Source organism: Protopterus annectens, chromosome 8.part0 (assembly GCF_019279795.1).
Source record: "Protopterus annectens isolate FY-2018-M chromosome 8.part0, PAN1.0, whole genome shotgun sequence".
NCBI lineage: Eukaryota > Metazoa > Chordata > Ceratodontiformes > Protopteridae > Protopterus > Protopterus annectens.
In genome coordinates, this window is record NC_056741.1 from 669,890,762 (window position 1) to 669,909,916 (window position 19,155).

A 19,155-nucleotide genomic window follows, 5' to 3' on the forward strand; every position below is an offset into this window, starting at 1 on the left:
CAGGCTTATGGGGCGGTAATTTCCAGGGTCCGGAGAAGCACCGCCTTTGAGAAGTGGGACCACTGTTGCCGTGACGCCACTCTTTGGGTACGTATCCTGTGGTAAGGCTAAGATTAAACAGCAGCCTTATGTGTGGGTTTAGTTCCTCTTGGAGTTCATGTAGCACACAGCCCGGGACACCATCCGGTCCCATTGATGCTGTGTTTTTAGCTTTAGAGAGGGCGGCTCTCACCTGGGCATCTGAGATGTTAGGGAGGCTACACTCTGCTGGGATAGTTATTTCTCCTTTTGGGGGGGGGAGGAGAAATTTGCACTGAACCTGTCTGCCAGAATGTTGGCAATGTCAGTGGGTTCAGTGTATTTTGTGTCATTTTGGACTAACTCTGAGCATATCTGGGAGTTTCCACCCAGGTTTCTAACATAGCTAAAGAAGGCCTTGTGATTGTCTTTTGTGTCATTTGCGATTTTTCTCTCAAAGTTGGCCTTGGATGATTTTATGAGTGATCGTAGTTTTTGCTAGTACTGATCAGAGATGCCTTTCCTTTTAGGGATTTTGCTCTGTCATGTAGTAGCTTCCTCCTTCTGTTGTAAAGTTTGTTTATGGCTGGGGTCCACCAGACCGGTCACCTGCCTTTGGGGAATGGGTCTTGGTTTTATTTGGGATTGCATGATCCATGCATTCTTGAAGGTGCCCATAGAAGGCATTTGCAAAGGAATCAGCAGTGTGGGTTGTGGTTTCCACTGGCCCAGGGGCCTTGAAAGATACCACTTCAGTCTTAAGAAGTGTGAAGTTTGCTTTTGAGAAGTTCTTCACTGTGGTCTTTTGTGCAGGGGTCGGGGCGGGATGTGGATTTCCAGTGAGATTAATTTATGGTCTGATCTTACCAAAGAGGGATGTACTTCCGGTGTGGAGCATTTTGCCCCCATGTTTGTGATGATCAGGTCTAGTATATTGTCTCCTCTTGTGGGAATGGTGACTAGTTGTTCCATTGCATTTGAGTTTATGAATTCTAAGAACCTTTGGGCTAGAGTGTTGGGGCTTGAGTAATGTTCCCAGTCTATGTTTGGGTAGTTGAAGTCTCCCAAAATGATGGTATTTGGAGAGACATTCATACTCTCCAGTGTCTTCAGGAAGGCTGTGTGGGGTTCCTGAGTTTGAGAGGGTGGTCTGTAGCATGCTACAAACTGTAAGGCAGTTTTGCCTATGGTTAGTTGCACCTGGATAGTCTCCGATGCTTTGTGCATTGCCACTAACCTGGAGGTGTGGGTATCTTTGATGAAAATGGATACTCCCCCTCCTTTTGTAGTTCTGTCCAAGTTTTGGGGCCAGAAAGCAGGATATGAGGTAAAACCTGATAGTGCTGGGGTGCTCTCAGGAGCCTTGAACCAGGTTTCAGTCACTGCACAGACATTGATGTTCTCCATACTGAGGAGGGCTTCGAGGGTGTGCATCTTGAGGTTTAGACTTCTGGCATTGAGCAGCATTACCCTTAGTTTTTTCCACTTGTGTTTTCTAGGGAGGTAGGTTTGTCATTTGAGCCTTGCCTAAAAAAGGCACTATGGGGGTGGCAAGAGCCTTGGCCAATATCCGGAAGCCCAGGGTGACAGGTGCAAACCATCCCTTGGCAGCGTGGTTTGTCAAGCATGTCATCCCAAGCAGACAGACACTGGATCCCCTTAGAATGACACCAGTAATTAAGCCAATTGTTAAAACTGATCATTTTGTCTTTGTACTGTGGCATAATTCTTGGTGAGGGTAAGATGCTGCTCAGTGTCAGGGTCATACCGGCCTGGGCTACATAATCAGAGAGCTCCTCTATGTCTCTTTTCATGTAGTCCAGGGAGGTATGTCTCAGGTCGTTCACACCTGCATGTACAATGACTGAGTCATATTTGTACTTGCTGTGGAGTGACCTGAGTGCTTGTGTTATGTGGCGGATTCTAGCTCCCGACAGGCAGCTTACTGTGACCCTCTCCTTGTTCAGTCTGGTGAGCTGGACGTCAGTGTGCCTGACTATGGAGTCACCTATTACAAGTGTGTCTGGCATGTTGTTTGGCCTTAAGGGCTGTGACTGTTTAGCACACTGACTTTGTGAACTATGTGTTGCATTTGCTATGTCTTGAGGTGGTGGTTGCTTGGTGTCTGCTTTGGAGGCCTCTGTTGTTTTGGTAGATTTTTAATCAGCCTCCAAGTATGTTTTTGTGTGTTTATTTGTTTGGTTTGCAGTTTTGATAGTTCTATGTGAGACTGGGTTTGTGGTGTGCGTGGTTACCTTCTCCTCCTGACTGGTCTTGCCAGTACTGAATTGAGAGAGCTCAGCCTCCAGTTTGGCTATATAGTTGCATCTCTCGCATATATTTGTATTTGTTGGGAGGAGGAGAGGGTTGTCTGTGTACATGAGGCAACTGTAACATTGCCTCAAGATTCCCAGATTCACCAGCTGAACAGGAGAGGACGCTAGCAACTGACCCTTAGTCATGCTAGAAATAGTGAAAAAGATTGCTGTGTAACTGAGTCAGAAAGGACCTATAGGGAAATGGGTACTCAACAGAATTTAGGTGAATGAAGTACTTTTCGTTTGTTTAAGAGTGCTTTACCTGTATACAAAATGCTTTAGGAGCAAGTGCTGAGCTTTTCAGATAGAGTATAGGCTGTTTAGATTGCAAGTAAAACAGTTCTAAGGGAAAAATTGAAGAGCAGACTTGGCGGAGCCAGAAAAAGTTTAACCTTGTTTAACCAAGTTTAACCTTGTTTAACCGTGACGCATCACAAGAAAGCCGCAAAGGCGGATTTTAAGCAGTGAACTACAAAAGAGCTAGGAATGGTCCCAAACAACCAATTACTAACAGCTTCTTGTGCTGAGGTCACTTCCCCCAAGGATAGGTAGGCTGCTCAAGGCTCCCCACTCCCACTGGTGAGCAAAGAAACTTCCTTTTATCCAAGTAAGGTAATGGACAACACAGGAACTACACCACAGCCCAGAATACAGCAATGCCTGTATAGTGGTCTAAACTAGTCGAGAAAGGTGGGAAAACAAGGATTATTTTTTTGTTTTTTTTTGCAGAAATACACAGAAAATGCAGAGACAGTGCTAAATTAGTTACACAGGCTAGCACACTTTAGTGGGCAGCCTCCACAGTTCAATTAAACAAACAAACAAGCAAACTTTCGACTAAATTTGACTAAATGTAACTTTAAGTGCAATTTTTAAAATAAATGCAGTAATCAGTAAAAAGACAGTTCAGGCTAGTTTAAAGTAAGCAGCAGAAGCTATTTTCAGTGAAAAAAAAGCAAAGATACATAAATCCAGAAGGTAGTCGCTTTTTCGAGTTCCTTGCTGCTAGGACCACTCTGTAAACCCACGTGGAGCTTGTCTGAGCAGTATAACCAGAAAAAAACGCCCAGAGGCGGATTTTAAGCAGTGAACTACAAAAGAGCTAGGAATGGTCCCAAACAACCAATTACTAACAGCTTCTTGTGCTGAGGTCACTTCCCCCAAGGATAGGTAGGCTGCTCAAGGCTCCCACTCCCACTGGCCATGTCAGACTTGGTATATACAAGTCTGATGTTTTGGTCATTCAGTCTCTGTGTTTTAGGACTCTGTCTAGTAGGTAGCAATATTTCAAATGGTTACCATATGCATGTTTAGCATCTTTATGTTGATTTTGTTTTTTTTAAAGTTCCCATGCTATTATACTTCTTTTGCTTTTCTTTCATACCAGATTAGGTCTGTCGAACTGCACATTTTATATTAATCAATAAGGTACAATTAAAGAGGAGGGAACAGTACAGAAGTTAAGTAATGCATATTGTGAACATTAAAAAGAACACAAAATAAACAAATTATAATATAAAACATTGTTTTTTAGTATTATCAGATAACTGACATAATATCTAGAATGTGCATCTGCAACAAGAGACGTTTCCTTTAACCCCTATAGTTACATGTCTGATAAGTGGGTAGTCACTTTATGAGTTTTTGAATTCATTCTTGGAAAAAAATCTGCTGCAGCATAAGTTGAAGTCCATTTTAGAGCTTATCCAAAAAACAGAAGCAAGTGCTGGAAATAAAACCAAAAACACAAACCAACACCGAAGAGAGGTGGAAAGCCAATGAATATCCAGTAATAGTCCAAGAAGATGCAGTGGAATCCACAAAACTCAAAGTTTCAAAAAACAGGTTTATTGTAAACGCCAGTAAAACACCTTGATGCTCGTTTTCGTTACTCCAGTAACTTCATCAGACAATGAATCAACAAATTCATCTCCTTAAATACAAACATCCATTACCTAATTAATACATTAATTAAAACTTAAAGAAAACCTGCTGAATTTTCTTTACCAATTAAAAACTTGCATAAAAACAATTTATATTATATAATTAATATGTAAATTTCTAGATACATAATTCAAGGGAATTTTTGTTATTTGTTTTTAGAAAAACTAAAGTATTCTTGATAGCCCCACCAACTAAATAGAAATAGCTTTCAATTTTAATATTGGTTTGATGGATATATAATCATTAAGTCCAGGTTCCTTATTTGCCTCCAGGTAGATTTGCCAGTGTGTTTCCCTCTGTTCTAAAATAGTTTGCCATGGTCCTCCCCTGGGATCCAACTGAACACTATCCAGAACAAAAAACAAAAATTTGGCTTTGGGACATGTGTATGTGTGTTTGAACAAGGCGTTAGTAGTATTCCCTTTTTGTATATCATAGTTGTGTTCATATAGTCTGCGTTTTAAAGACCGCTCCGTCTTGCCCACATAGTATGCCGGGCATGAAATGCACTTAGCCAGATACACAACCCTTTGGCTGTTGCAGTTATAAAATCCTTTGGCTCTGATGGTCATGTTTTTAGCTGTCAAAAATACTTCCTCTATATGTGCAATATGTGAGCATTGGGCGCAGGATCCACATTTGTAAGTGCCCTTTCTAGGTCTATGGGAATAGGATTGAAAGGGCGTCTTTTCTAGTATATTCTTGATGCTGCTGCCTTTACGGAAAATTGCCTTCATGTCCCTGCCATGCAAATTTCCCAAGTCAGTGATCTCTGTGAAGGTTTCCCATTCTCTTCTGATTATATCTCTTATTTTACTGGAATTGGCACTGTATTGTGTAATAAAAGCTTGATTGTATTCTGCCTGTAATATCTGTGGAGTCTGTACTTCCTCCCCATGTGTCAGTCCCAGAATTGGTCTGAACCTACCTGTTCTTTCTTTTCTGACCTGTTCATAAATATTATATATCATGTCTCTAGGATACCCTCTGTCCTGGAATAAAAGACTGAGGTTCTCACACTCCTTCAGAAACTCCTCTTCATTGGATGTCATTCTGGAGATTCTGACAAACTGGCCTTTGACAATCCCTTTCTTTTGATATACTGGATGTGCGCTGTCATAGTGTATATAACTATTAGAAAACGTCGGCTTCCTATATACTGAAGATTCAAATTGATGTTCACTGTTGATACTGAGCTTGACATCCAAGTATTCCACCCTTTCCGTGGTGACTTGGTAGGTGAAAGTGAGGAAATTGGTAGTGCCAGTTAGATATTCCATAAAATCTGTAAGTAGACTATCAGATCCTATCCAGAAAATGCAAATATCATCTAGGAACCTGTAATAGGCCACCCAGTGTTTACTGAAGGGGCTATTGAGAACATATTTATTTTCCCAAATGGACAAAATTATGTCCGCATATGTCGGGGCGCAGTTAGCTCCCATCGCTACCCCGGATATCTGTTTGTAAAACTCCCCTGAAAAATAAATAAAATTATTATGCAGCACCAATTCCATAAGCTGCAAAATAACAAAATTGTCATTGTTGTTAGATGAAGAGTTGGATACAAGTGCTTCCTCTAACCACAGTAATCCAGTATCATGTGGAATAACAGAAAAAAGGTCCACTATATCAATGGTCAGGAACTTAAGATTAGGACTCCAAAGATCAGGCGTCTTTCAACATATGGGAAGATCTCGGCCATAGCCTTTTCAATTTGAAATCCAAATATTTGGAAAGTGGGGAAATTTTAGATCCTTGTGCTGCCACTATCAGCCTCATAGGTGGATCTTGTATATTCTTGTGTACTTTGGGTACACCGAATATAGAAGGCACCCTGGGTTGGGGGTTGTCCAGAAAAACATAAGTGCCATAGTCGATAGCTTCCTGGTCCAATAGATCTTTGATGGCCAAATCCATTCTCTGGTAAGCTATATGGATTTCATTGAGGGAAACAGGACTGTACCTAGCTTCATTTTTTAAGATGGTATTCATTTTACCTTCATATAAGAGCTGGTCCATAATAACTGTTCCTCCCCCTTTGTCGGGTTCCATTACTCTAATGTTGGTATTTTGTTGTAACGCATATAATAATTGTTGTTCAGAGGTGTTCAAGTTGGAGGAAGTGTACCCACCCCTTTTGCAATGGCTCCTGATCTGTTGTTCTATCCTATACTCTAGGTTTTTTAGTTGGGGGTGTAAGGGTGGGTTGTATAAACTACTTCTGTGTAATTCAGCACTTGGGTGAACCTCCCCTGGACCTAACAGGTGTATTAGGTTCAGTTTCCTTATGAAGAGCTTGGTGTCTATAATGACCTGAGTTATAGCACTGCTCCTATTAGGTACGTATTTGAAACCTTTAGTAAAAAGTGTAAAATAAGTATCATTGATGTTAAGTGAACTGTAATTGTATATAGTATATCCCCCTTGTTGACAAAGTGGGCCCTCATAGTTATTGTCATCTGGACTGAGTTCAGCATGGCTTATTCCCAAAACTGAACCTGTCCGGGATGTGGATACCTGTTGTTCCTCGTCTTCTCTCTCTGTGGATAACCCTGGGGGGAAAAAGACTGTTGGTACTGTGTTTTACGTTGGTTCCTGATTCTTTCTGATCTCCTGGGGAGTGGTTCTGGTCCCTGCTCCTGACCTATCTCATGCTCATTGTTGTAAGATATATCCCCTATATGTGACACTGGTCGTAATGTGATTTCTTCTATCAATGCTAGAATGTGGTATAGGGTAAGGGCATCCTGCCTCATATTCCCTTAACCGTTGTAACTTTTTGTATTTTCTCGGTAATATGATTGTACATTAATTATCGACATCCTTCCTAATTTGGTAGTACTTTTTGTTTTCTGATTCAACCTGAAACAACAAGTCCGTAGTAACAGCATTATTGTACTTGTTAATATCTTGATCTAAATTAGCAATTTCAAATTCATTTCTTTTAATAATGGCTCGTATAATGTCTAACCCGCACTTGTCAAAGGCGGAAATCAAGTCAGAATGAAAGTCACTACCAGCGACGACGTTGCTGGGATATTTGCACACACGTAAGCCCTTGGGCACAATGTTATTATTCAGACACTCATTGAGGTACATGTTGTCCAAATTCAAACTATGGTACCTGTACAATGATGTCTCTAGTGCGGCCATAGATTCCCGAAAACATGATCTGTCGCCAGTCCTGGTGTTCGCCTCTGCCCTGGTTGTTGGAACGTAGGGATATCCTGATACCATTCCTTGAAGGTAGAGGGTAACATGATGTCTGGTCCTGCTGTTCCTTCTGAACGCTGTTGACTCACACTCCCTTCCTGTAGAATGAGCGGAGTTTGGTGGAACTGTCGCTGTGTTAGAGCGCCCTCTGCCATTGGAGGACTACTAACGCCTTGTTCAAACACACATACACATGTCCCAAAGCCAAATTTTTGTTTTTTGTTCTGGATAGTGTTCAGTTGGATCCCAGGGGAGGACCATGGCAAACTATTTTAGAACAGAGGGAAACACACTGGCAAATCTACCTGGAGGCAAATAAGGAACCTGGACTTAATGATTATATATCCATCAAACCAATATTAAAATTGAAAGCTATTTCTATTTAGTTGGTGGGGCTATCAAGAATACTTTAGTTTTTCTAAAAACAAATAACAAAAATTCCCTTGAATTATGTATCTAGAAATTTACATATTAATTATATAATATAAATTGTTTTTATGCAAGTTTTTAATTGGTAAAGAAAATTCAGCAGGTTTTCTTTAAGTTTTAATTAATGTATTAATTAGGTAATAGATGTTTGTATTTAAGGAGATGAATTTGTTGATTCATTGTCTGATGAAGTTACTGGAGTAACAAAACGAAAGCATCAAGGTGTTTTACTGGCGTTTACAATAAACCATTTTAGAGCTTGTTACAAATAAAAGAAAGAATTTCTGGATTTAGGTACAGATATGGGAAGACAATGTTTGTGTCTGTTTGTGTCTTGGCTTTTCCCGTTAGGGTCGCCACAGCGAAACTCCGGTCTGCTAATGGGAAGACAATAAACCATCTAATTTCACAGTATGCTTTGTACGATTCCAGGATACAAGCACATAAGGGGAAGTTGGAGTGATTTAGTCATTTATGGATAAATTCTAATTGAATTAGGCACAGGTGTTGATTGAATTTAAATAAATGTAAATTGTAAGGTGAGGAAGAGTGGTGAGTTATATGATGATAACCTGCAAAAACTTCTAGAAATCCTGTTATAACCTTGATCTAATCTCGAGGAACATATAAGTGCAGGTTAACAGATATATGCAGAGAAAAGGGAAAGGAATAAAGGAGATACCTTAATACAATAGAGCACGCCAAGTAGTAAGAGTAAAATGGCCATGGCTTTGTGAAAATGTGTAAGTTTCTGATTTAAGTGAGTTCTTATATGTCTATCTAACCTAGGCTCATTATCAGGGTCCCTGTTGTAATTCTGAGAAATTTCATTGTGATCCTTGGAACTACAATAATATTACAGCTTAATCAAAGGAATATGTATACTAACTCTGAGGTTACTATATCAAGGAGTATTCCCTCTTCTCTGAGGTATAGCAACCCTAGAGTTATATATGTATTTATATTTAGATATGGGGCCATAAATTTAGTCAACTATTGTTAGAGATGACATCTGTTTACTTGATGAAGTTTGGTTGACTATTCATAATAGCTGACAGATGTGAAAGACTGCTACATTACTGGGGTTGGGAGATAACCTTTCCGTGGTATTGTGCAATCTTGGAGTTAGTATATATAATTAGCAGGGGGTGCTGGGGCACTGTCCCTCACATGGAAGTTGAAGGTGGCTTTCCCCTTGCAAAATGTAACTATTTATTTTTATCTTAAATTGCATATTCCGAGTTTACTTTTAGGTGCATATGTAGTGACATGTTGACACTGGTAAGGTTGACCTTTGTTGTCAATATTAGCAACATCAGCACTGAGCTGTTTCCATTTAATTTAAATATACGCCACACACACACACACACAAACACACACACACACACACACACACACACACACACATACACACGCCAAGACGATATTATATGTATGTAAGGGGGTTAATGCCAGTGCCAATGCTGAGAGGAGTACAGGCCCACATCTATTGTTTGCATGGAGCAAGATTTTAAAATAAGGGATAGCATTTTTTTAACTATTGTTTTAAAATTTAAATCATAATTAACTTTTCATAATTGCAATATTGTCTCTTGCAGCTGATAGATTGAACTGTTTTTTGGTGATCAGTCCAAGCAGTTTTGTGAAACAAATTCCACTGACATAGAATAGGCTACACAAAGTGTTACAAACAAAACTCCACATTTCCATATCTCCATTTTGTTTTGTGTTAGTTTTGTTAGTGCACATATGACTGGTACCCACCATTTTGTTTTTGTTAGTGCACATATGACTGGCATCCAATAGCTCTCCCTACCTCACCCAATTGACCCATGTAGTCTTCCTTTGGGAATGAGAGCCAAACCCATCCATTCTCCATTCTGGCAAAATTTCTGTGGCCCATTAATTCCCGACCAGGGCAAGAGCCATTACCAGTTTCGTCATCCACCCCCAGAGGTGTTAGGTGTTAGGAGTGGACTACACTGCCAGTTATTTGAACATTGTCATGCAAACTACTACGACCAGCAAAATACAATACTCAACACCAAAATAGAATCCAAATGATGATTTTATTGTATATTCTTATATTTCCAGACCGGTTTTGGCTACCCAGCCTTTTTCAATGGAAAAAAAGTTTCTTTAAAATATAGAATAATCACTAGTATTTATATTGTTCCCTAACCAATGGATGATTGGGGGTGATGGTGATCTTACTCATTTTCTTTATTAGAAAATCTTTAGAGACTTAATAATTTTGTAGGGCATCTTAATATTATGGCTTCTACACTCAATTTTGAACTGTCTGTTCTAATTTATCATGGTATTTTAATACTCCAACCACTAGGTTGGGCTATACCAATGTCGAGTATCATATTTTGCTGGTCATAGTAGTTTGCATGACAATGGTTTGACTGTGCACGCCATCTTTGCAAGGCATCAGGTTTTGAAGTTATGTGAACATCCCAGCTTAATATTCTCATGGTGGTCAATGGCTTTACACATATTACAACCTAGGAGGACCCCCACATGTTTCCACTTGTAAATGCACACCTTTTGGTTTACATGCAATGTGGAGGTACACCAACATCAATACCTGCCACTGACCTTCCCTTTATACCCCTGTAGTGGCCAGCATTACAGGGGATCCAGCTGCCTCCCCCACCTCAGGATGGATAAGCTGGTATCAGTCATTCACTCCCACTCCTCCCAGCTTGATCATCTCAGCACTGAGCTGCTAATAGACCTCTGGTCATTTTGGTCATAGTCAGGATGTTATTCCTCTATAACATTAGGCTGGGACACTCCACATTGAAGCTGCTAATAGACCTCTGGTCATTTTGGTCATAGTCAGGATGTTATTCCTCTATAACATTAGGCTGGGACACTCCACATTGAAGCACATTACTAAATATAAGTTTCATCAGATATCAAAGGGTTGCAGTTAAAAGAGCAGTTTCCTGTGTTACCAACAATCAACAAAACTTTACCTCTGATTTTGGGGTGCAACACAGAATTTAATTTAGAACAGTTATCATAGGGTTACAGCTTGAGGACTATCTTGTATGTTACCAGCACGGTTTTGTATCTGATTTGTTTGTGGGTGCAGAGTACATCTATCAATTGTGTGTAGTTAAAGGAGTGAACGTATGTGCTACTAGCAAACCTAGAGATAGTCACCACTGCTGTCTTAACTTGGCTTAACAGGTCAGTGAAAACATTTTAGACATACCTAGCTAGGCACTAGTAAATGACTAAGAGAAGAAAAAGGAGACATTCAGGGATGTGACAGGATTAAGGGGGCAGTGTGACCTGATGAAAGGGAATGCAGGAGAGATGAGTGAGCATCACAGGGTGTGGGGCAGCAGTACGCCTTAGGGATAGGTCTGAAGGAAAATAGAACAGCTTCAGGAAAGACTATGTGGATAGAGATGACAGCGAGTTAAGTCATTGGTGAGAAATGGCTGAGTAGGACTGAAGAGGAGGGAACAATGGGAAGCCAGGAAAGAGGGTGGGTAAGTAAAAGTAGTCAAAAGACAGACAGAGGACAAGTTGCTATGGAACAAGAGTACACACAGGTTGAGGCAGCAGGTAATAAGGTGAAGGAAGAAGAAGAATGGAGAAGCAGCCAGAAAAGAAATGATAAGAATAAGGAACACATGATAGAGAAACAGGAATACACATCAGAAGCAAATGCTGAAAAGGAGGCAGAGTAAATGATTTATTGCAGGGAAAAACACCTAATATTAAAACTGGGAGGAAGTAGGCAGGAACAGGCATTCGGACAAATGAGAGGAGCAGTAGGGAAGTGGTGACTCATGTGGACGGAAGGAGAAAACAACAGAGAGATAGAAAGCAGACGGTGTTAACATGAGAAAGTCCTATATCATAGTCTCTCACTACCTTCCCCTAGTGCGAAGCAGAGAAATGCAATAAGAGGCTGGTGGCTCATGATTTGATGACAAAGAGTAATATGGGGTCCCATCTGGCATGCTGTAAGCATGAGTAGAACAGATATAAGTAGATAAAAAATGAGTAGAATGTGTTAAGAATAAGTGACATATATTGGGAACACAAGTATTGTAAGTCTGCATTTGATACAACAAAAGAAATCCTTATAAAAATGCTACAGGCTTGAAATATACAGATTTATTTATATTATCTAGTGCATCAGCTGCAATTTTCATGCTAGGTAATTGATTTAACTCCAACTAAGATTTTGTATTTGCTATATAAATTCACTTTATTAGAAAATGAAAAATAAGCACTACTTTTTCACAATGGACAGTCACAATTTGTCAGTAATAATCCAATGTAAAACCAGTGAAAAGCAATAATATTATTTATTATTTATTTGTTTATTGGCATTCGCTTACTGGCAAAGTTTGTATGGGTAATAAAACACCCATTTTCATTGGAGGCCCAGGGAGAAATGATCCAGAGAGTTAAATATTAGTGGAATACATAGGATACCATAGAGCATCAGGAGACATCAATGATGTAAAAATAAAAAGAAATAAAAAATATCAGTATATGCAAAAGATACAAGCGGGGAGAGTGTAGCTTTGAAAAGTGTATATAGATAATGTGATTAGAGTTTATTTTGACCTTGCATTTTCAGTTTGTCAGCACTTATGAAATTTATATTTTATATTTTAAATGAAGAATATATGGTATTTTTTTTTTTGGTACTTATAAAAATAACACTGCAATATTCCAGGCTAAATGATTTCACTAATTAAAAAAAAGAATTAATCTACAATAGGTTCATAGGTTCATAGGTAGGTACTAGGCTATCTGCCCGAAGGCATTTATAAGCCTAGCCAGAATGTGTTGGCTTTCTATATGTACTGAGCAGATCGTATCTCTAATGACTTCAGCTACAGAAGTTAAGACAGTCTCAGTACAAAGGGAACTTCTACAGCCGAATTTCACCCTGTTGCAAAAGCACAAAAGGAAGTGTCTTCAGTTAAAACCTATTGTACTGAGCACATAGTATGTCTGATATTCCTGCTAAAAGTTAGACAATCTCACTATCAAAGGAACTTCCAAGAGCTGAATTTTGCTCCATTTGCAAAAACACAAAAGGAGAAATACCTTCAATTAAAACTATATGTGGCAGTTTCCAAGAATAAAATTAAACTGCTGAAATATCTTGTTTTCCCGCACTTTTGCATCATTGTGATCTTATCTATACTGCACCTTAATACTGAATCTGCTGGAAGTACACCCACACCCCCACCCACATACAGCTTAAGGTGAAGCTAAATTAACTCTCTAGCATATTTTTCTAGCAGTGTAAAATTTCCCTGGAAAAAGCAAATAAAGCCAGTAACAGTAAAATTAAATGCTGTGACTCACTTCAAGTAGTTAAAGTTCAAACACTTTACCTTTGTATCCATAAACATTCAACTTCATTGATTGTTTTTGGTTTAAAGCTAGCTGTGTGGGACGTAACTGCATTCCACTGAAGTACCTGATTAATTGAGCCTACTCCATTCACTATGCTTGGGCTCAATCTTGGGTCCACACTGCTCCCCTAACCTGACCCAAATTTCTACCCACCCCTACATCCTCTACACTTATCCTAAACTAATATCCACCCACCACATTAACACCAATCATAAAATAGTATACAATCCAGACTTTTACCCACTTTCACACATGTCAAAATCACTTCATTAAATAAAACCCTGTCTGAACAGGTCCCTAACACCAAACTCTTAGTAGTCACAATTGATGACAAATGAGGTTTTGTAACAAATCAATTTGACCGGGATATCTTCATTTGGGGATTAGGGGGTTAGGTAGAATTAGTAATGGGAATTAAGAGGGTAGGTGAAGAAAACTAGTTTACGGGGATGAAAAGGTTAAATGGGATCTCCACTATATTGCAACAAAACATTTGATAGTGATAGCTTACATTCTAACTTTACTTATTTAGAATTTTAATTAATGCATGTACTGGTCTCCCCATTTTATAACACATAGTACACATTTTATTTAGGTTAGTAGAATGAAACAAAAACACGAATAAAGAATCTAAATATATTTAATTTTCCCTAATATAATCTGAGTGATTTAATTACAGCCATATTTGCTCTAAACTTAAGTTGCCCAAGTCTAAAGTAATATACTTAATTACTATCAAAAAACAAAAGAATAAAATTACTCTATTTTTTTACACCTCTTCCCAGGTATGAAGCAGAAAAGACACACAGAACATTGTTCCAGATTAAGCAGTCACATAACAGATATGAAATCAGCCGTGGGGTCATCTAATCTTATTTCTCAAAAACTGAGCAGAGCTAATCTCTTGCTACTAAAAAGAATTGTGCATTTTACTCATGTTTTTTTTTTATTTGCTTAAGCAGTTGAACTGAAACCAAACGAGGAAAAAGAAAAGAAGATACTTAGATTATTCAGCTGAATGGGAAAATGCCAGGGTTGATAAAAATGAAAATAATTAATACATGTGGTGACAGGATAAAACAAGATCTATAAATGATACATTGGCCCTGGCCTTGGTATTGACATTTTGCAAATTAATATGATATCCCTAGTTTGGTGAAGAAAGAAAAAGGAAGAACAAAAATTCTCAAATGCTTACATTTTGCTGATGAATTTCTGAACACTGTTAATCTGACTATACAAATAACCATTGAAAGCAGCTATTAAATACAGTAGGATTTACCTTGAATGAAGATTATAGCTGTAACTAGTAAGCTGTCAAGTGCAACAGTTGGAGAAATGTCTCGGCTCACAGCATTCTAGTAGTAGAAAAGAGAAGCTAAGATGTGAGTGCCTGAAGACAGTGGGAGGAACCACATCTCATGAATTACTGAATGCTCCTCCTGAGTGAAATGTGAAGTTATACATACTCATAAGACCGCAACTGCACCATCTGATGCTTTCGAATTTTGTAGAATTAATTTATATAAAATAAGTAAATATGCATGCCTTTAAGTCTTGCTGCCAGAAAAGTATGGGGCATTGTCTTTTACTTTTATATTATTTCGGCAGTGAATAATTATGACAATCGGATGTTATGTAATACAACTGATTGTTCTAAACTGAATTCTTGTTTACTCTGTGCTGGTTGCTTTAAAACTGTGCAGCTTAGCTTTCTTTACAAAACCTGAAACCAGAAACTGGTTTCCTGAAATGACTTGCAAGTGTTAGCAATAAAACCTTACCCATATAAGTGGCCAATGCCACTTTTAACCTGAAATATACTAAAAATAAAGACAGTTCTGATGAACTAGCAGGAAGCTGTAATACTTCACTAAGATGAAAGATGAGCACTTTCATCTATTAATGTGAAGCATATCATAGGCAGCCAGCCACTCCAACGATCTTAGATTTTTATTTTATTTACGTTTGTTTACTGGGGTCGAGCTCTAATCAAGCATGACCAATTGCAGGCCAAGCTCAGAATGCAGTCATGGATGAAACGATACAAATACAAACTTTTGCTTTTCTCAAATAAGCTGGGCATGTTATTCTCCTATCATATCTGCTTTTTGTGTTTTCCAAACAAAAAAAAAAACACAGCATAATTCAGAATAATTTTTTTTTAGTTGAATGTTTTTACTAATGTCTTGTCCATTTCTGATGCCAAATATAGACAATGTCATTGGAATACCAAAAGACCCTTAGAAATAATCTGGGAGAGTTTCTCTAGTCACAATCTGTATACCAGCCAGCAGTGCACATTTCAATTCTATGACACATCTGACCTATACTAGTGGTTCCAGTAAAGGGACTTCTCACATGGTCACCTACGTGTTAAGTAGACAGACATGCCAGCTATACAAGCCTAAACACACATAGGACCATACCACATATAATGTGTGGCTTGTTGTTTGATGCATGTTGCAGGTGATGCTAGGGATATGTCGTAGAGCCCTGGCTGATGATATTGATATGCAATACTCATACCATGCAGGAAATGGCTTATAATACAGCCCATACAGAAGCACATAACATAGTGGAGCAGGTGTTCAAACTATTAAAATGATGGTTCTGAAGTTTAAGCACCTTAGGAGAAGCAATGCAATATATTCTGGAAATATGCAACAAGATATTTGCTATCTGTGGCATAATCCACAACATGGTGCTGCAGAAACAATCAAGTATTAGGTAAAGATACATGGCAGAACCACCATACAAGTTACACCAGTTGTAACAGAAGAGCAATGTGAGAATCAAGTGAGGAACATGCAGCCGCCAAATCGTAGCCAAAGCAGATGCAGGAGCAATACATTTCAGTACTGACAAGCATGTGGGCCTGGTCCGTTACCATGAACTATGACACAAACAACATACAATAAAATGATGGCAGCAGTATCACATGCAGGTTATGCAGGACAATACATGGGCTGGTCACACTAACAATCAGACATCACCTTAGCTAGACAGGTTGGGTGGTGGGCAAGGTACAGTTATCATTACTTGCACAGGTTGAAGCTTACAGTAACAAGTGACTGTAACATTATAACATGGGGTATGGTCCCAGAAGGTGAACATGATAGCAATATACTGTGGGATGATGTGAGGATTCAGAAGTCAACATTCTCTAATCATGAAGTCGGGCTGCCACAGTGTGACTGTTGTTGGTGTCCTCTATGCTGGCTTCCAGTGTCAGTGATGGATCCGTCCATATTATGGAAAGGGTACAACTATAAGGCAATTCTCATGTACCTTAACAAGTTATCCCATATGTAGAACCTGAGGAGTGATGCCAGCTCTGACACAAATGATGCCCACAACCAGGTGTGGTAGATTATTTTTCCAAAATGTCTGTGCAGTTTGATGTTTGTTGACTTGTGCCTAACCACGCTCCAAGAAGAGCATCTTATATCTGTGCTGAAAGTGACAAAAATGTCATCTGCAACATGTCTCATGAATGCACCTATGGAGACAACACTGACCACCAGTGACTTCAGCAGCAATGTTTGCTCCCTGTTTCTGTATACCCTGTCACTGCCCAATTGGTGGACATCTTCCCACAAGACACGGAGCACAATCAAAATCTCCTCAAAGTAATGCATAACAGCTTCTCATCCACTAGTTAATTCTGAATATTGTATTCACAGCAAAGGAAAGACCTGGCATCAAGGAGGTGCTGCACATCCCTGAACATCTCTGCTATGGTGGGTATGTCCACCTCAGAGACAGTGCAACATATCAAATTTTGTTAGGGGGGACCACAAATGAAGCCTGCGTGGAAGTCTTGAATAAAGGATGTCTTTCATGTTCTCAAGAGGCCATGTATTCAGCTATACAATGCTAAGGGTTTCTGTAATGGTCGAGGTGGGTGACACCCTCCCGATAACACTCCAGACAGTGGTCATCAATCTATGCCACTTGCATGTTGCCATCAGCAGCAGCCACAGGTGTCCTGCTGGCATCAGTCATGTGTTGTCCTGCTGCACTGGACCCTCTGTCAGTGGAACCACTGAAAACATGAAAATACATGACATCACTGTCAGCCCAGACAAATATGCATCCAAAAAATTTTCTTTGAATAATGGCAGGTGAAGTTGAAAGATCCAGACTAAGGTGTGTGAGTGACATGTGTTACCTTACCCATCCCAGTGAGGAAAAACTCTATTCAACCCTGTGGCACTCCTTAACAGGGGTGTGGCATTAGCTGACTATAACTATAGTTTTGCCATACTGCCAGTTCAACTGAGTATAGCAGAACATGTAAATGTCTAAATATATCCCTGTTTGGTCTGTCTCTGGGTTATTTGTAAGCAAAACATAAGGGCTAGCAACTACCATGAGAATGTAAGACTTGGCTTCTTAAGAGCCACACAAATCAATAGCCTAGTAAGTATCTATGAACCTATGTGCTAGCCATACATGTACCCTCCCAGATGGAAGTGATTGCCGTGTCACAATCATTATGGGGAGGAGCAGACAAAATCAGGAGGGATGCATAAATGCTGAAGAAAACAAATGGTCTGGTAAGGCCCTCACTCTGCTCAAGGAATGAATAGGTCACATGGATCTCACTCTGACATGTGAATGAATGGGCCTAGCTCACCCTGTAGGAAGAACAAATGGGTCTGACCAGTAGAGTTCAGGAAGAGCAGTCTTTGGGAAGATGATCAAGCTTCCATAAAAAGAAAATGTACATTTTTGCATACTGCCTAAGTACCCTGTGACAATAACTGCTTAATATAAGTTAGTAATAAGATATCTGTCCAGTCATCATTCACCTTGCACTTTCATTAATGATAATCTGATCTGCATGACTTTGCTAATGGGCTAAGAGCTACTAGTGCTAGATGAAAGCACTATTGTAAACCTGCCCAGTGAGTCCCATGCATGTCAATGTAAGGAAAAGGAGTTGAAGGTCCACAAGCTGTAGCAAGTTAGCCATTAAATCTAACCATAGGTTCATAGGTAGGTACTAGGCTATTGGCCCAGAGGCCTATGTAAGCCTAGACAACAAGGTTCCCTGGCTTACGCCACCCAAGAAAGTTATTTTCCTGTGCCACTGTCGAGCAGAGACACAGAAGTGATCCCCGGGGTGTATTTCCTATTTCCCATCCACTCATCAAGATTTTTCTTGAAGAGTGCTAATGAAGAACTTTGCTTGACATAGATGGGTAGCCTGTTCCAGAGTATGAAGTCTCTGGGACAGGAATCTATCCCTCCAGCATGTCCTGTTTATTGTGGTGACAAGGTTTAGGTCCCTAAAGCGTGTAGCTTGGAGGGATTGGGATTTCTTTAGGTGTAGCATGTCCAACAGCTCCAGGTTTGACATAGCTTTATGTTAGGCAGAGATCACCTCAGAGTAGACGATATGCTACAGAGTAAAGCTGCAGTTTTTTTGGGGCAGTCAGTGTAGGGCATTTGTTTGAGGCCAGTATTCCTCTTTGTGAGGTACTTCTGTGGCCTTTCCAGCTGCTGCAGATGTCTTGTGAGGTACATTCCAAAAGGGGCATTGTACTCTATAATGGGTCTAATGAGTGTCGAGTAGAGGGGAACAATGACCTCTTTTTTCCTGGATGAGAACCCTTTATGATGAGGTGTGATATGTAGAAGGACTTCCTGACTACTGTGGCGATGTGACTATCAAAGGAGATACTACTGTCCACCTGGGTCCCAAGGTCTCTTATCACACATTCGGTGTTAAGTAGATTTCTGCCTATGTGGTAGTTCATGGGTACAGAGTTTTTAACCAAAGGGGATGACACTGCACTTTTTGGCATTGAGC

The 19,155-nt window shown here is 39.6% G+C and overlaps 1 protein-coding gene across 1 annotated transcript in view; it reads right to left on the bottom strand.

Moving 5' to 3' along the window:
- Positions 1-14,738, bottom strand: part of LOC122808974 (immunoglobulin alpha-2 heavy chain-like) — a 462,686-nt gene extending 447,948 nt beyond the window's left edge. Inside the window, exon 1 of the mRNA XM_044080138.1 lies at positions 14,617-14,738. The gene's annotated coding sequence lies outside the window, so the exon portion shown is untranslated. The remainder of the gene's footprint in view (positions 1-14,616) is intronic.
- Positions 14,739-19,155: the final 4,417 nt, after the last annotated feature.